This window comes from Chenopodium quinoa, unplaced genomic scaffold (genome assembly GCF_001683475.1).
Source record: "Chenopodium quinoa cultivar QQ74 unplaced genomic scaffold, ASM168347v1, whole genome shotgun sequence".
Classification (NCBI taxonomy): domain Eukaryota; kingdom Viridiplantae; phylum Streptophyta; class Magnoliopsida; order Caryophyllales; family Amaranthaceae; genus Chenopodium; species Chenopodium quinoa.
The window spans coordinates 359882-373475 of NW_018744290.1; the positions used below are offsets into that span (position 1 = coordinate 359882).

The 13594-nt window shown below is 31.7% G+C and overlaps 1 pseudogene; it reads right to left on the minus strand.

The window, feature by feature from the left end:
* Positions 1-1383: 1383 nt before the first annotated feature.
* Positions 1384-8234, minus strand: LOC110695067 (annotated as a pseudogene).
* Between the last annotated feature and the right edge of the window lie 5360 nt (positions 8235-13594).

Below are 13594 nucleotides of genomic sequence, written 5' to 3' on the forward strand. Positions count from 1 at the left end.
AAAAAACAGAAAAAGAAAAGTGATGCAAGATATGTGTTGGTTAGGACAAAAAATTAGTCCCAGCTGCGCCGATCGGATACTGGCAGAGCCACATTGAAGCAAGTGGATTCAATTAAACTTGAAAATAGTCTAATGAAGAAAATGAACTCATTTAATATATTTGAACCCACTTCAAAATATGCTTGACTTCGTGACAAGGTTCAAGTAGCTACAAGGTTTGAACAGCTCTTTGTAGAAGCCTCTCCAATTGACCACCTCTAGAAGCTCATGTCGGCAATATCCAAATTCAACAATAGTTAGGTTCTTGCATTAATTAGCTTAACTTAGACAGTTGTAATAGTTACTGAATTAAGGCTATAAATAGCTATAGATGTAACCCGTGAAACACAAGCTTTTGAGTATGAAAATATAACTAAACACTTTGATTGTTGTTAGGTTGAGCTTTACCTCCCTAACCCCTTGGTGGTGTTTCTGTATTCAAGGTTTCTCTCAATTATTCCTAGTGGTGTATCTGTATTTAGGAATTAGTAGAGCTGTATCGTCGGAGTAGCCAACCGACGTGGTGTATTTGGCTAATTCTATCCGACCCCTACCTAGTACGGTGTCACTTCGTCACTTCCTGTGCATGTGTTGCCTTTTCTCGAGTCATACTTGTACTGAACTGCTAATTACTAAGAAAGAAACAACACAATATGACAAATGATTAAGCAAAAACGAGGGAATCACAAAGACGAATGCCATCCCTAAGCCTTTGCCAAACCATGGTTTAGCACCATAGTTCAATCCCCACTAGGGTTACTTCGAGGAAAGAATTTTCCTTATCCTTTGCCAAACCATGCTTAGCACCATAGTTCAATCCCCACTAGGGTTGTTTATCTTACGTACAGGGAAAAAAAACACACATACAAAGGCAAACACAAATTTCTTGAAAGCAACATCATATTGACAAGCCATATTGATTAGAGGTCATATACTAGAAATTGGCTTAATTTCCATTGATTTTCCTACAATATTGTGGCAAGCAAGCATCTTGCGTGCTTTGGGTAAATTCATAAACCAACATACGTACTAGGCTTAAAATACTTCCAAAGTTCCAAGTGGATGTCATATCAAAGAACTTGATAAACAAAAATTACATATTTCGCCAATTGAATTAATTATTAAGATTGAGACGAATTTGCAACAATTATCACTCAGTTATTGTTGTAATTTATTATGATTCATATGCAACTAGGAGTTTTCTTTAGATTCAACATAATTGCATCAACGAATCTCAATTTGAAATATGTATGCTTAATCTACTTTTGGGTAACTTTTAAGTTTTAACATAATTACCTTAACACACTTAGATTTGATTTTTACTCTTTTAACAAAAAATAAGTATATCAATAAAAGCAAAGGTAACTTTTATATATACGGGGATAACATTTTACGAAAAATCACATTAGCATAACCTTATAACTGATTTACAATAATTAGTGTACACTCAATCTAGTTATAATTTTGTCTTAAAAGTATCAGAACCCTATTGTCCCCTGATTTAAAGCCTCATAAAGCATACCAACTTCCATACGCTGGGGAAGTGGCAATTCTAACGTAGGCAGAGAAGACCGACAGTTACTATGCATGACTTCATAAAATGCAAGCATAATCCTGTCAAACCAGCTACAATTCTGACCTACATGAAACCTTGTTTTCCCTAGAACATGAACAACATCAACATTCAAGGCTTCCTCCAAGTTGGAAAGCTCGTCTTGGATACTCGCTTGATCAGCTGACAAAGGCCCTGAGCAATGTGTTATATAATGCTGTAAACATGTTGTAACCTGATTTACAAGGTTTTCACCTTCAAGATGTAGAGAATCTGCATAACCATACTGAATTACGCACCCATATATCCCTTTCAGGCCGAATTTGCTGATAATAATCCTCTCTTGTGGTGCAACTTTCGGGACCAACAAGTATTTAAGGGTCGTGAAAATTGTGACCTTGTGAAGAGATTTTACGTTTTTGATGTAATGTCCAAGGACGGGAGTTAAACCATCCTGAATGTTGGAGTAAAAGAAGCAAATTCCAGGTACCCTGTGGACACCAGGATCAGACAACAGTTCCTGCAGTCTATCGACGTCTATCTTGTGTGTTAACTCATAGCCTATCTTTCTTTCTCGGCCAAAATACCAGCCAAACATGATTAATGCAAGGATGATGGAAATGGCAAAAGGGATCCATCCGCCTTCAGGAATTTTGATCAATACAGCACTGACATATACGCTTTCCATAGGAATAAATGTCAAGCAGAAAAGGAACACTAATATTGTTGAGGTTCTCCAGATTACAATCATGACCAGAGTCAGAAGTATGGTAGTTATAAGCATGACCATACTGACAACAACACCTGCCAACAAGAATTAGTGATCAGTACATGCAGCAATAAATCAAACCGCCATGGTAATAGTCAGTATAGCAAGAAAATTACTCCGACTGTCTAGAATTAGTTGTCACATTGTCCCAAGACTCCTTCAAACCCTGCAAAAAAGAATATGGCTTGAAATATAAGAATATCTTCATGATTGTTGTGCTGAATGTTATTTCCTGCTAGCACTTAAGTAGTGACACATTGGGAATCTATTATAAACCATCATTATATTGGATAAGGTAACACCTTTGTCCCGACATATAATAATAATGTTGACTATCAATATTATTGTACGGAAAGAAAACAATTTTAGTTTTTAACATTTAGCAAATTAAACAGATCAACCACCCAACACGGAGAAAGGTCATGGCATGTACATGCTAGTTTTCCCATTGTAGAATTGAAGCCGACCCATTTCATGGGTAAAAGCTTAGGCTCGCTTGGTCTTTTTATTAAGCTAGATATATAAGCACTCATGCTTATAAAGTTCAATCAAATTACTTCGAGCTAATAAACCCCATTGCTTTTAGACAAATGATGCACAAAATTCTCAGACAAAACTTAGTCCCTACTTTCTAATTAACCTAGGAGAAATCTCAATAAAATGAAATTCCAAAGTAGATGCAGCCTACACAGATATTAATCCTCTGGAATCGGGTACTGGCCTTGCTGGGTAATACTGACTAACCAATTAGTTCAAATGTCACGATAATCAGAAGATTCAGAACACATATTGGATTAGAGTGTATACTTATTAAAATGTCATATCAGTGACACTCTTGAATTGCAGCAGATTGAGATCAAAACAGTGCAGATAAGACATGTGCAAAACTGTATCGATTTCTAAGTCCAATGCATGCTTCAACAAGCTAATCAAGGGATGAATAATATGCACACAAGGAATTATCAGATATGCAAGTATCTGAGTTGACTCGCATGGTTTTTAAGGTCAAATTATCGAAGAGAAAAAACACCTCTAAAAAGGATTCCTAGATTATACGACCTCTGTTACATATTATGTGCAACTTTGAATTTTTTATATTTCACAAAATATATCCAAAAGTTTAACATAATATGTAACGGAGGTAGTATTATATTTTCCTTCAACAGTTCCAGCTGCTAGCTTGAACAATATTATAAAGCATATCAATGTGTCTGTTATCTTACCAAAGGCATTTCCCATATCTTGTCCATCTCCAAAGATAAGTATGACAGCAACACAGAGTACCATGAGTATATAGTTGATTTCAGGGGAGTAAACCTCGCCTTCTTTGTTACAGGAGGTGTGCACCACTTTGACCCGTGGAAAATAATCCAGCACAACAGATTGTTTGATAACTGAAAAGGTGGCTGATATCAATGATTGACTAGCAACCACAGCTGCAAGCGTAGAAACGATAAACATAGGCCAATAGACTTGAGTTGGTATGAATTTGTAGAATCCATCTTCATGATCTTGGGGGTGTCTGATGAGATAAGCTGTCTGCCCCGCGTATGTGAAAACAAGAGACGGGTATATTGTGAACAGAAATGCAAGCTGGAAAGCAAGAATATGTCATTGCTCTATAAAGGAAAGAATTTATAAAAGGGAAAGCCAACATCAATATAGATTTGTTAGAAAGAAAGAATAGAAGAACGCGTATGTAAGATTATAAGAACTCAACAATACTATATACATTTCTTCAGAAAAAAGAAAACTGATTGTTGGCAAGTTATCAAACCTGGATGGAACGTCTGCTAAAATGACCTAAATCAGCAAATAAGGCTTCAGCACCTACACAAAATAGTAATGTTTATGTAAACGGACACACGTGTTGCTCTATGTACAAACTACAAAGTGCCAACAATTAAACTATATCAAAAAGATTAATCAATATTCACTAGTAACACAATATTATATATCAAGCTATCAACTATATGTATAATCAAATTTATTTTAAATGTAGACCTACAGACTAAAATAAAATTAAAAACCAGTAAAATCACTCTCAAATGGGTGATTGTAGTGATTGAGGTTCACCTGTAATACAGAGGATTGTGCCTCCAAGAGACAGCCAACCTTCCCTCCCATTTTTCAAGAAGAACATGACTATGTAATGTGGTGATATAGCCTTAAATATGCCTGGGTAGTGGCTTATGATGCTGTAAATCCCAACCAGCGGCGTAGCAAGGTCCACAGACCCATTACAGGTGAGAAAAGGAAGCTCACACGCGAAGTACCAAACTTTTGTAGTAGGAACAAAAGTATGATAATTGCAGCCGAAAGGGCTTCAACTGCAGCTGCAAGGGTGATATAAAATGTTCAATACCACAGAAGATAATATCATCCTAAATAGGAAACATTCCAAAGACCCAACCCGAATTGAATCACAGGAACATAATCTTTCTCAAAAATTAAATTACCCGAAAACAGTTCCAGCTGAAGAACAGGATACAAAATGAGAACAAAGCCTTGGTTAAAACCCAAACTTACTTTTGGTTACTTTAGGAAAAGGAGCTCTTATGCCTTGAATTGCAGACAACACTAAAAAGGAAACATAAAAATCAATTCGAAGCAATTAAAAAACAAGATAGCAATAGAAGAAAATAAATAATATTGCTAGACATGAAACCTGAGATTGCAGGAGTAAGTATGCCATCACCAATCAACATACACATGCCCAGAATTGAGATAAAGAGTAATACCCTTCTAGCCACCACACTTTCTTTAAAAATCTTGCCAAGTTTACTCTGCTTTTCCTGACCCTCAAAAAGTGTAGAATCTGTAACTCCAGAAGAATCACCATCTTTTGCGGAAAGAAACCCAATTTTCATGTGCCTACTAAGTAACGAATATAGAGCAAATGTGCCGCCTGCAATGTATCAAATATTACCAGAACAAACTGGAGATATTATATGTACAATTGAAATTCAACAAACTGATCATCAAACTTAATATAAATGCAATCAGCAGGTTAACAACCCAAGAATACAATACACCAGTTCCTTATTACAAAAACTTAACCAGTAGGCAAGCTTTATTCATACAATTATACAGAACATCCACCAGTCTGGATTGCACATTAGTGCAGCACGAGTGTAATCATGAACGCGTTAATTAGAATACTTATTCTCAGTAGATCAATTTCAGAGTTCTACTTTGCGTTATACATGATGAGACAATATTTCATTCTGCTCTAAACGGACAGTTATACGTAGCACAAATCTGTAATTGTTAGAAGTTATAATACGAAGTACATGTGATGCTAAATACATGAAAATAAGCTATATTCATCCAATCACCCATATCAATGCACTGGCCAAAAAGGTTTCTTATTACAGAAGAAATAGGCACAAGTGGCATTGAGGATACTACTATAAGTCGTAACTACAAAAGACCAAGAGAAGGAATATGAGCAACGTACAGCAACCTAATTTCATAGTTGGAGATAAATTTTGCATCCAAAAAACAAGCGATTGCTATTACCTTCCCCTTGATCATCAGCTTTGAGTGCGACGCATGCATACTTGATAACCCCGATGAGGCTAAGAGACCAAAACATAATACAATAAATTCCCAAGTAGTCTTCTTCGGTGGGAGACTTCAAAGACATTGAAGGATACACATAAAGTGGGGATGTCACAAGTCCTCCAAAAACCACTCCCAGTGTCTTGTATGCAAGAAATAATGTATTCCATCGACTTGACTGATAATTAAATTCAACATAAACTCGGAATGTCACTAGTCCTTCAGAAAGTATATATGCATCAAAAGACAATTTATTTAAATTTACATGTGTGTAACAATGGAAAAGTTATGCAAAACTGATTCAAAAATTCTATACCACAGTTTGTGCTATTCCATGTACGTACCACTAATTATAATTGATGCACCTCCTTAAATAAATCTATTTACTTGATTTATAATGGTAAAATACACAATTTATCTCTCTTGTTTTTAGTATTTTTAAATCACGTTTAATTTATTAAGCACTATGTTAATTACATTTGATGATTTATTATGCCGTAATTTATTGATCAAACTAATCAATTGAATATACTCCATGCCTCAGATGAAAAATTGTCAAAATTTCTCCATAGCTTATTTCTCTCATTTTCCACATTCTTATTACTCCCAACCCCTAATTTTTGTTTTTGATAAGAAAAAATAACATTCAACCTCATGATATTTGTTCCATTTACAACCTCCACAATTTCACAAGAACCCTAATTATGCTTCTTAATTATATCCAACCTAGTCTATGTGATGCATAATCCACAGCGACCGTTGATGAGCGAGTTTGACAATTTTTCATCTGAGGGAGAACTTAGGCTAGGTTTAGTTCACCCTAATTATGTATGCAAATTTATAAAGACAAAGGCCCTGTTTGGCAGTAGCGTTTGAAGTAGGAGTAGGCATTTTAACCAGGTAAAAACACTACTAGAGAAAAATAAGGTAGCGTTGTAACGGTTAGTGGTAGAAATAGCCTTTGAGTAGTTTTTCTCAAATGTTAAAAATAATAGCGTTAAGATTGCAAGTAGCGGTTGTCAAATTTTGGTTAATTTTTTAAAACAATATTTATGTATTTTTGTATTTGATCAACCGCTAACAGCTAACCTTCTATCAATTGGTGCCTTAATAAACTTGTATTTATGTGTAATTTTTTAATTATGGAATTAAAGACATTTAGCTATGAAAAATTGCGCATAAAATAATAAATAAGATTTGAACGTATTTTTTCTGATCTGATGTGATCTTATTTGTTATTTTTTTTGTACCTAATATAAAATAAGTAATAAAGTCCTAAAATAAGGTGAACTAAGCATAGCATTAAATAATTAACTTATCAATAAGCTACAGTATGACATGAAGGGTAACACACCAGCTAACACACAAATGTCATTGGATTATAGTCATTGTAAGCATAATTGAGCATAAAAATAGAAAAAATGCAGAAAATCATACCTTTACATTGAGGTTAGGCATAGGAAGGTGACCATTGGAATCAGAATCAACAACAATGGTGGTAGAAAGGGACATTGGTGATGGTATTTGATTATCAACAGTTGACATTGTTTATAGGAACAACAAAAGTTAGAGAGAATAAAAGAATAGAGGAGAGCGAATGAGAGTGAAATGCACAATTGAGTATGTTTTTGTGTTTAGTTTGAGTTGAGACTAATAATGCAAAATCTGCATATATATATAGGACAATGAGCTTGCCCACATTTATCACCTTGATAAATTATCATATGACAAATTTGTACATGTAATTTTTGGGTAAAACTGTGACAATCGCAAACACTAGTAGCGATTTTAATTTGCTCTAAAATCATTACCACAATCTAGCTACTACGATGTTAGCAGTTTTTAGAGTAAAATAATTAATGGTGTTAGGCACTGTTTAATTTAGACGTAAAATATTGTTAGTGAAAAATGACTTTTTTTTTTTATTTTTTATAGGAAACCATGATTACAAATTAGTTTTCCTTTATTTGTCTGTTCATACGAAAAGTTAGGGAAATTAATAATAAGAGTGGAAATGAAAATATGGATGAGAGCTAAGAAATATAGAAAGGAGGTAAGAAGAAAATATATATGGCTTCACTTCTTATATAAAGGAATATGTTTTTCACCATTAAAATGGGAAAATTGTTTTCCTTCTTCACAAACCAAACAGAAAATATGAACAAAAATGGAAAATCCACTTTTCTTGCAAAGTATTATACATCATACCAAACACAATCTTAGTGAGTTTTATCTTATGCAATGCAAAATTAAGTCATTTAATGACAAGTTTGTCACTTGCTAATTGTTTATCAAGAGGATAAGCTTGCATTTTCTCCATGAGAAATGGAGAATAAAGGTGCTTTTTTAATTGATTAGAAGCAAAACAACTTAGAAGCTAGGTGGGAGGGAGATAGTGAAATACACTTGACAAAAAGCTAGTGGCAAAATATGCTTCTTTGTTGCATCAAAATACATGAATAATATATTTATAAATATTTTCTTTGAATCTTCCATTTTTAATAGGATTGAAATAGATCGAGTGGACTTGTGATTTATGCCATTTTTAGGAGGAATTATATAATTATAGTTTTATAACAGTATATGACCCCCTCCGTTGCTTGAAAGGATCAAATCTTTGTTAGGTTTATTTTTTATTAATTACTAGTATAGTGCCCTTGCGATGCACGGTTTAAAAAATATTTATTTTGTTGATAATTTAAAATAAATCTAAATATTAAGTACTATTGGACTTTAGCATATTAATAAACGCATCATTACATGTTATATAAAAATTTACAATAATGACCAACACAAAAATTATGGAATGAATATTCAATTAACATTATATAGGCGGAGTTAATTTTAGAAGGAGTCGGATCAAATTTATCATAAACACCTCAAATTAGTAAAGGCCTTACTAAAAAAAAAACTGTATATATAGGTTTTACAGAAAAAAAAAAATCAATTATATAAGGCTATGGAAAAGGATTAGTTATTTCAGAAGACTTATGTAAAATTTGACTAAAATTCACTAAAATATGACTCATATACTCAAAAAAATATATTAATTATACATTATTAAGATATTTTTTCTATTAGAGTATCAATTAGTTGAATGAAATATGTGCTTACAGCTTACTCATAAAAGTGTAATTTTGATCTAAAAATATTATGATTGAATTAAAAAAAAAAAAAGAGATAGTTAATTCATGCAACTTTTATGTATGATTAATGCCAAAAATATATAGATGGAAACATATGTATACATCTGATATATCAATTTTAAATATAATATTGAGTTATCAAAGTTTTTATGGTTGATTGATTTAAACAATCATTTTATGTTTAATGCGATAAAGAATATATGCAATAAATTAATTCCTTTTATTATTATATTATAATATAATCTAGTACTATAAAGTCTAGTTATTTAAGTTTATTATAAATTTTTTTTTTTAGTTATTTCCATAAATATATAGTGAACAAAAAAATATATAGAATGATTAAGAATATCTTTCATTACTATTTTTTTTTTTTTTGGAAATAAGTTTTGGAAGAAAAAAAACTACACCAGGAAGTGACACGTGTCATTCCTAGTGTCTGTTTTAGTATTATGTTATTGATTTTCCTCATACTTGAGTGGTTAAAACTAGATTATCCCCGTGCGATGCATAGTTTTAATAAAAAAATTTATAGTATAGAACTCGTATATACAATGAATCTTTTCAATTTTATCATAAATTCATTAGAAGGAGATTTCTTAAAAGAAATACAATTTGAATATTTCAGGAAATTTCTAGACGCTTGAATATTAGTGTTAAGGAATTGAGAAGAGGGAATGATAGATCTTTAAGTCAAAAGAAAGGAATACAGTTGCTATTCAATTTACTATACTTGCTTCGGTTTTCTACATTAAAGTTGTTGAAAGAACTTAATTAGCTTGTTTACGAGGTATCACACAAAAGAAAAAAAAATCCTTTCAGAAAAAAAAAATAATAAAATAAAAAAAACCTATCACAAAAAAATGACATCATCAATGGTTTTAAGCGGGAAAAAAAATTTCATAAGAAAGCGAAACGTATACAGTTTTGAGGAGAGATGATGTTAGCGTTGTTTTGTTTTAGTAATAGCTAATAGATTTTTATTTATTTATTTATTTTTTGTTAGAGGTGGTGTTTTGTGTCAACTGAACTCGGTCTATCATTTAGTTGATGGACCAATTGATAGGATTCATAGGAAAACAACACACATGTGAATTGATACCACTTATCTCAAATAGAGTAGTTTTATACCTATTTAGATAGCCTAACTAAGTTTTATTAGTTTCTAATTTAAAAAAAAAAAAAATATAGAGTAGTTTTAAATGTGGCAATATTCTCATCTGGTGCTGGTATGTATACAAACAAATATTACTTGTACCGTTAAAATAGGATAGTACACCCAGGTGCACCATGTGCATGGTGCACCCGAAAGGCGGAAAGAACATACGGTTGTTTAATATGTTCTTTTATACTTATGTTCTTTAACATATGTTGATTAAACATATTTTTTGGGTTTCAATAATACAAAGTATGTTATTTGAATTTGACTCGTATATTCTTTGAGGTAACGAGTGTCGCACAAATTCTTTTTTGAATGGTCATATACTTCTTTTTTATCATCGTATGTTCTTTGAGTTTGATCAGTGTGTTATTCGGGCATAATATATATGTTCTTTACATTATAACTTATGTTCTTTTAACATATGTTATTTTGAATTTTGAAATTTCATTTGAAAATGAAATCTTAAATTTTTTTAGTCGAAAATATTTTATAGAGAGAAAACTAAAATTATTATGGAAAGTTAAATTTTTGGAGAGAGAAAATTTTTTATTTGGAGAAATGACATCTTTGGTATATATTTTTCCGTTAATGTGTATTTTTCATAAAATTTTAATAAAGTTTTTATCACGTTCTTTTTGTAATGTCTTTATGTTCTTTAATAATGCATGTTTTTTGTTAAACACAAACATGTTCTTTTTCAAAACCCTGTATATTCTTTTTCAAACACCTAAATGTTCTTTCCATCTTTTTTTATTTAACCAGGTGCACCATGTGCATGGTGCACCCGGATGCACAGATCATGCATTAGTACCATTATTCGAAGATGGTATGCAAAATATAAGATTAAATATGTCTACGTCACCACCTTTTGTATATCCCTTTATACCAAACATTTTACAACGGATACATACTTCTTAGATTTGGATCAAAGAAATGATTTCTTAATTAATTAAATTAATGTAGTCTTAATTAACCAAGTCAAGTAAGAAGGCTTTTGAAACCGAAAAGTCAATATCCATCATGCACTAACTTTTTCCGTCAAGCCAATCCGAGCACAAAGCTTTCCACCATATGTAGTAGAATATCCAACAAATAAGCACATATTGGGTTCATTTTCATTTCTATATTGTGACAATATTGTCTATAAATGGGGACCAATTTTGAAACGTTTTTCTTTTTCTCCGTATTTGGCAATATTATTAGTGAGTAGTGACTATGACTAGTGAGTAAATGAGTATATGGTGAGGGCAATTGGGATTTGGGGCAAATTGTACTCAATCTTCATGACATGATTTTTTTAAAAAATACTCCTCCATTTAGGTTTTTTTCCATTCCAATCATGACGGGAACAAGAACAATCGACCCCATATCATTCCTCTAAAATTAAGGTTCCAACTCTATAAAGATGTACTACATTTTGTTTTAATCTGAATTTATCAATTCAAAATGATTCAGCGCAATTGCAAAAGGTCACAATTTGTGTAAAAAAAAATTGTTGTACTCTTATGTGGTTAAGTTTTCAATGTTGATGATGTGTCGGATAATGATGAATAGATTAATGAGGTAATGGGTAAGAGAATGAAAAAATAAAATAAAAGACATAGGTACTCAAATGTATATATAGTATTATGTTATACTTCGTATTACATATTGTTATATTTTGTATGACTTCATTGCTTAATATTTTGATGGCCGGATATGTCTTTTATCTTCCTTATTATCAATAGAAGATTTGACAATATAGATACAATAAAAATGTAGTTATTGTAATAAAATGTTTTAATTAGGTTAGTTTTGTATATTTTGTGAATAAAATATACTTCCTCCGTTTCTTTTTAGTTGACACATTTTTTTAGTCACGTTTGTCAATGTACAACTCCAATCATTAATATCTTTAATTACCGATAAACAAAAATTATAAAAAGTTGATATTTTGAAAATATATATCGTGACGAATCTAACAAAATCCCACATGACTATATTTTTCATTACGTATAAAACACAAAACACGGTTAAAATGAAGTGAGTGAATAGTACTAAAATCAAAATGTGTCAATTAAAATAAACGGAGGTAGTATTAAGTAATATATCACATATATATTGACTTTGTTATACCTGTACCTAATATTTTGATCTTCTCCTTAGCCATGCATAGGGCAAATAAATTTGATCACCACTAAAGAATCCCTAATACCACTATATATAATTAAAAATTTGATAAAGAATACCACTTTAATTAAAGTATTTCACTATGAACGAAAACAGCATATTTGATCGATCTTTCCTCATTTGATGGGGCAAATGTGATCATTGATCAAGAAAAAAAGTAGTCTACAATATTATTATATGGATCTACGTAAATGTTTATAGAAAAGTAAGGAAGTACTCCCTCCGTCCTAGAATACTTGGGACGTTAGGGTGAACACGTAATTTAAGAAAATTATCAGTGGGTTCATTTAAAATTTATTGTATAAAAAATTCTCTTTTGTATTTTTATATTGTAAGAAAACAATAAGTGGGGTGGTGAGGAGAGAGAAAATATGGGATATATAAATATATAATTGGGTTTTGAGGTTTGTGGTCCCAAAGAAAGTATAGGAAAATATTTTTTTATTAGTGATCCCATTCCTTATTTAGTAAGGTGTCAATTATTTTGGGACGGACGAAAATGAGAACTGTGTCAAGTATTCTGGGCCAGGGTGTATAAATTATTCAATGTAACGTATGTAAAAGGGTTGGAATAATTTAATATTTTTGTTTATGGTTAATAATTTACTTTAGTGGCAAGATTGCTCCATATAATTAATCAGTGAAGATTTCGGCTATGAACTTGTTCTCTTCACCCGAAACAAGGAGATTTGGTTTGAGTTGATTTGATTAAAGTTTGACCAAACGAATTATAAAATATCCATATAAATAAATTAATGTAGTAGTATTCTCACAAGTAACTTCAATTTGGTCGATCTTATCAAATCATGCTCTTCAATTTTCAGTCACAAGTCATAAACCTAACCTATCAGTCCCATTTAAAACATCTAGCTAATCAATAAGCTTTTTTTAGGGGAATCTAACCAATAAGCTTAAAACAAACGGAATATAAAATCACAATCAGTTTACTTTTTGAAATAATAATGCTATTGGAACGTAGATATCCGCCTTGATTACACAATATAGCATAATATCGTTGGTGATAACAAAGAATTATGCTCCACTATTTTTTATAGTGATAATATACTTTTTATACGACTAATTAAAATGCATGATAATGGAGAATAAGTTGGATCAGACTAGGTTAAGGGCGATCGAGGCCGCTGCATGAAAGGGTGAAAAATACTAGTAGAATATGCTACATTGCTACATGTGAC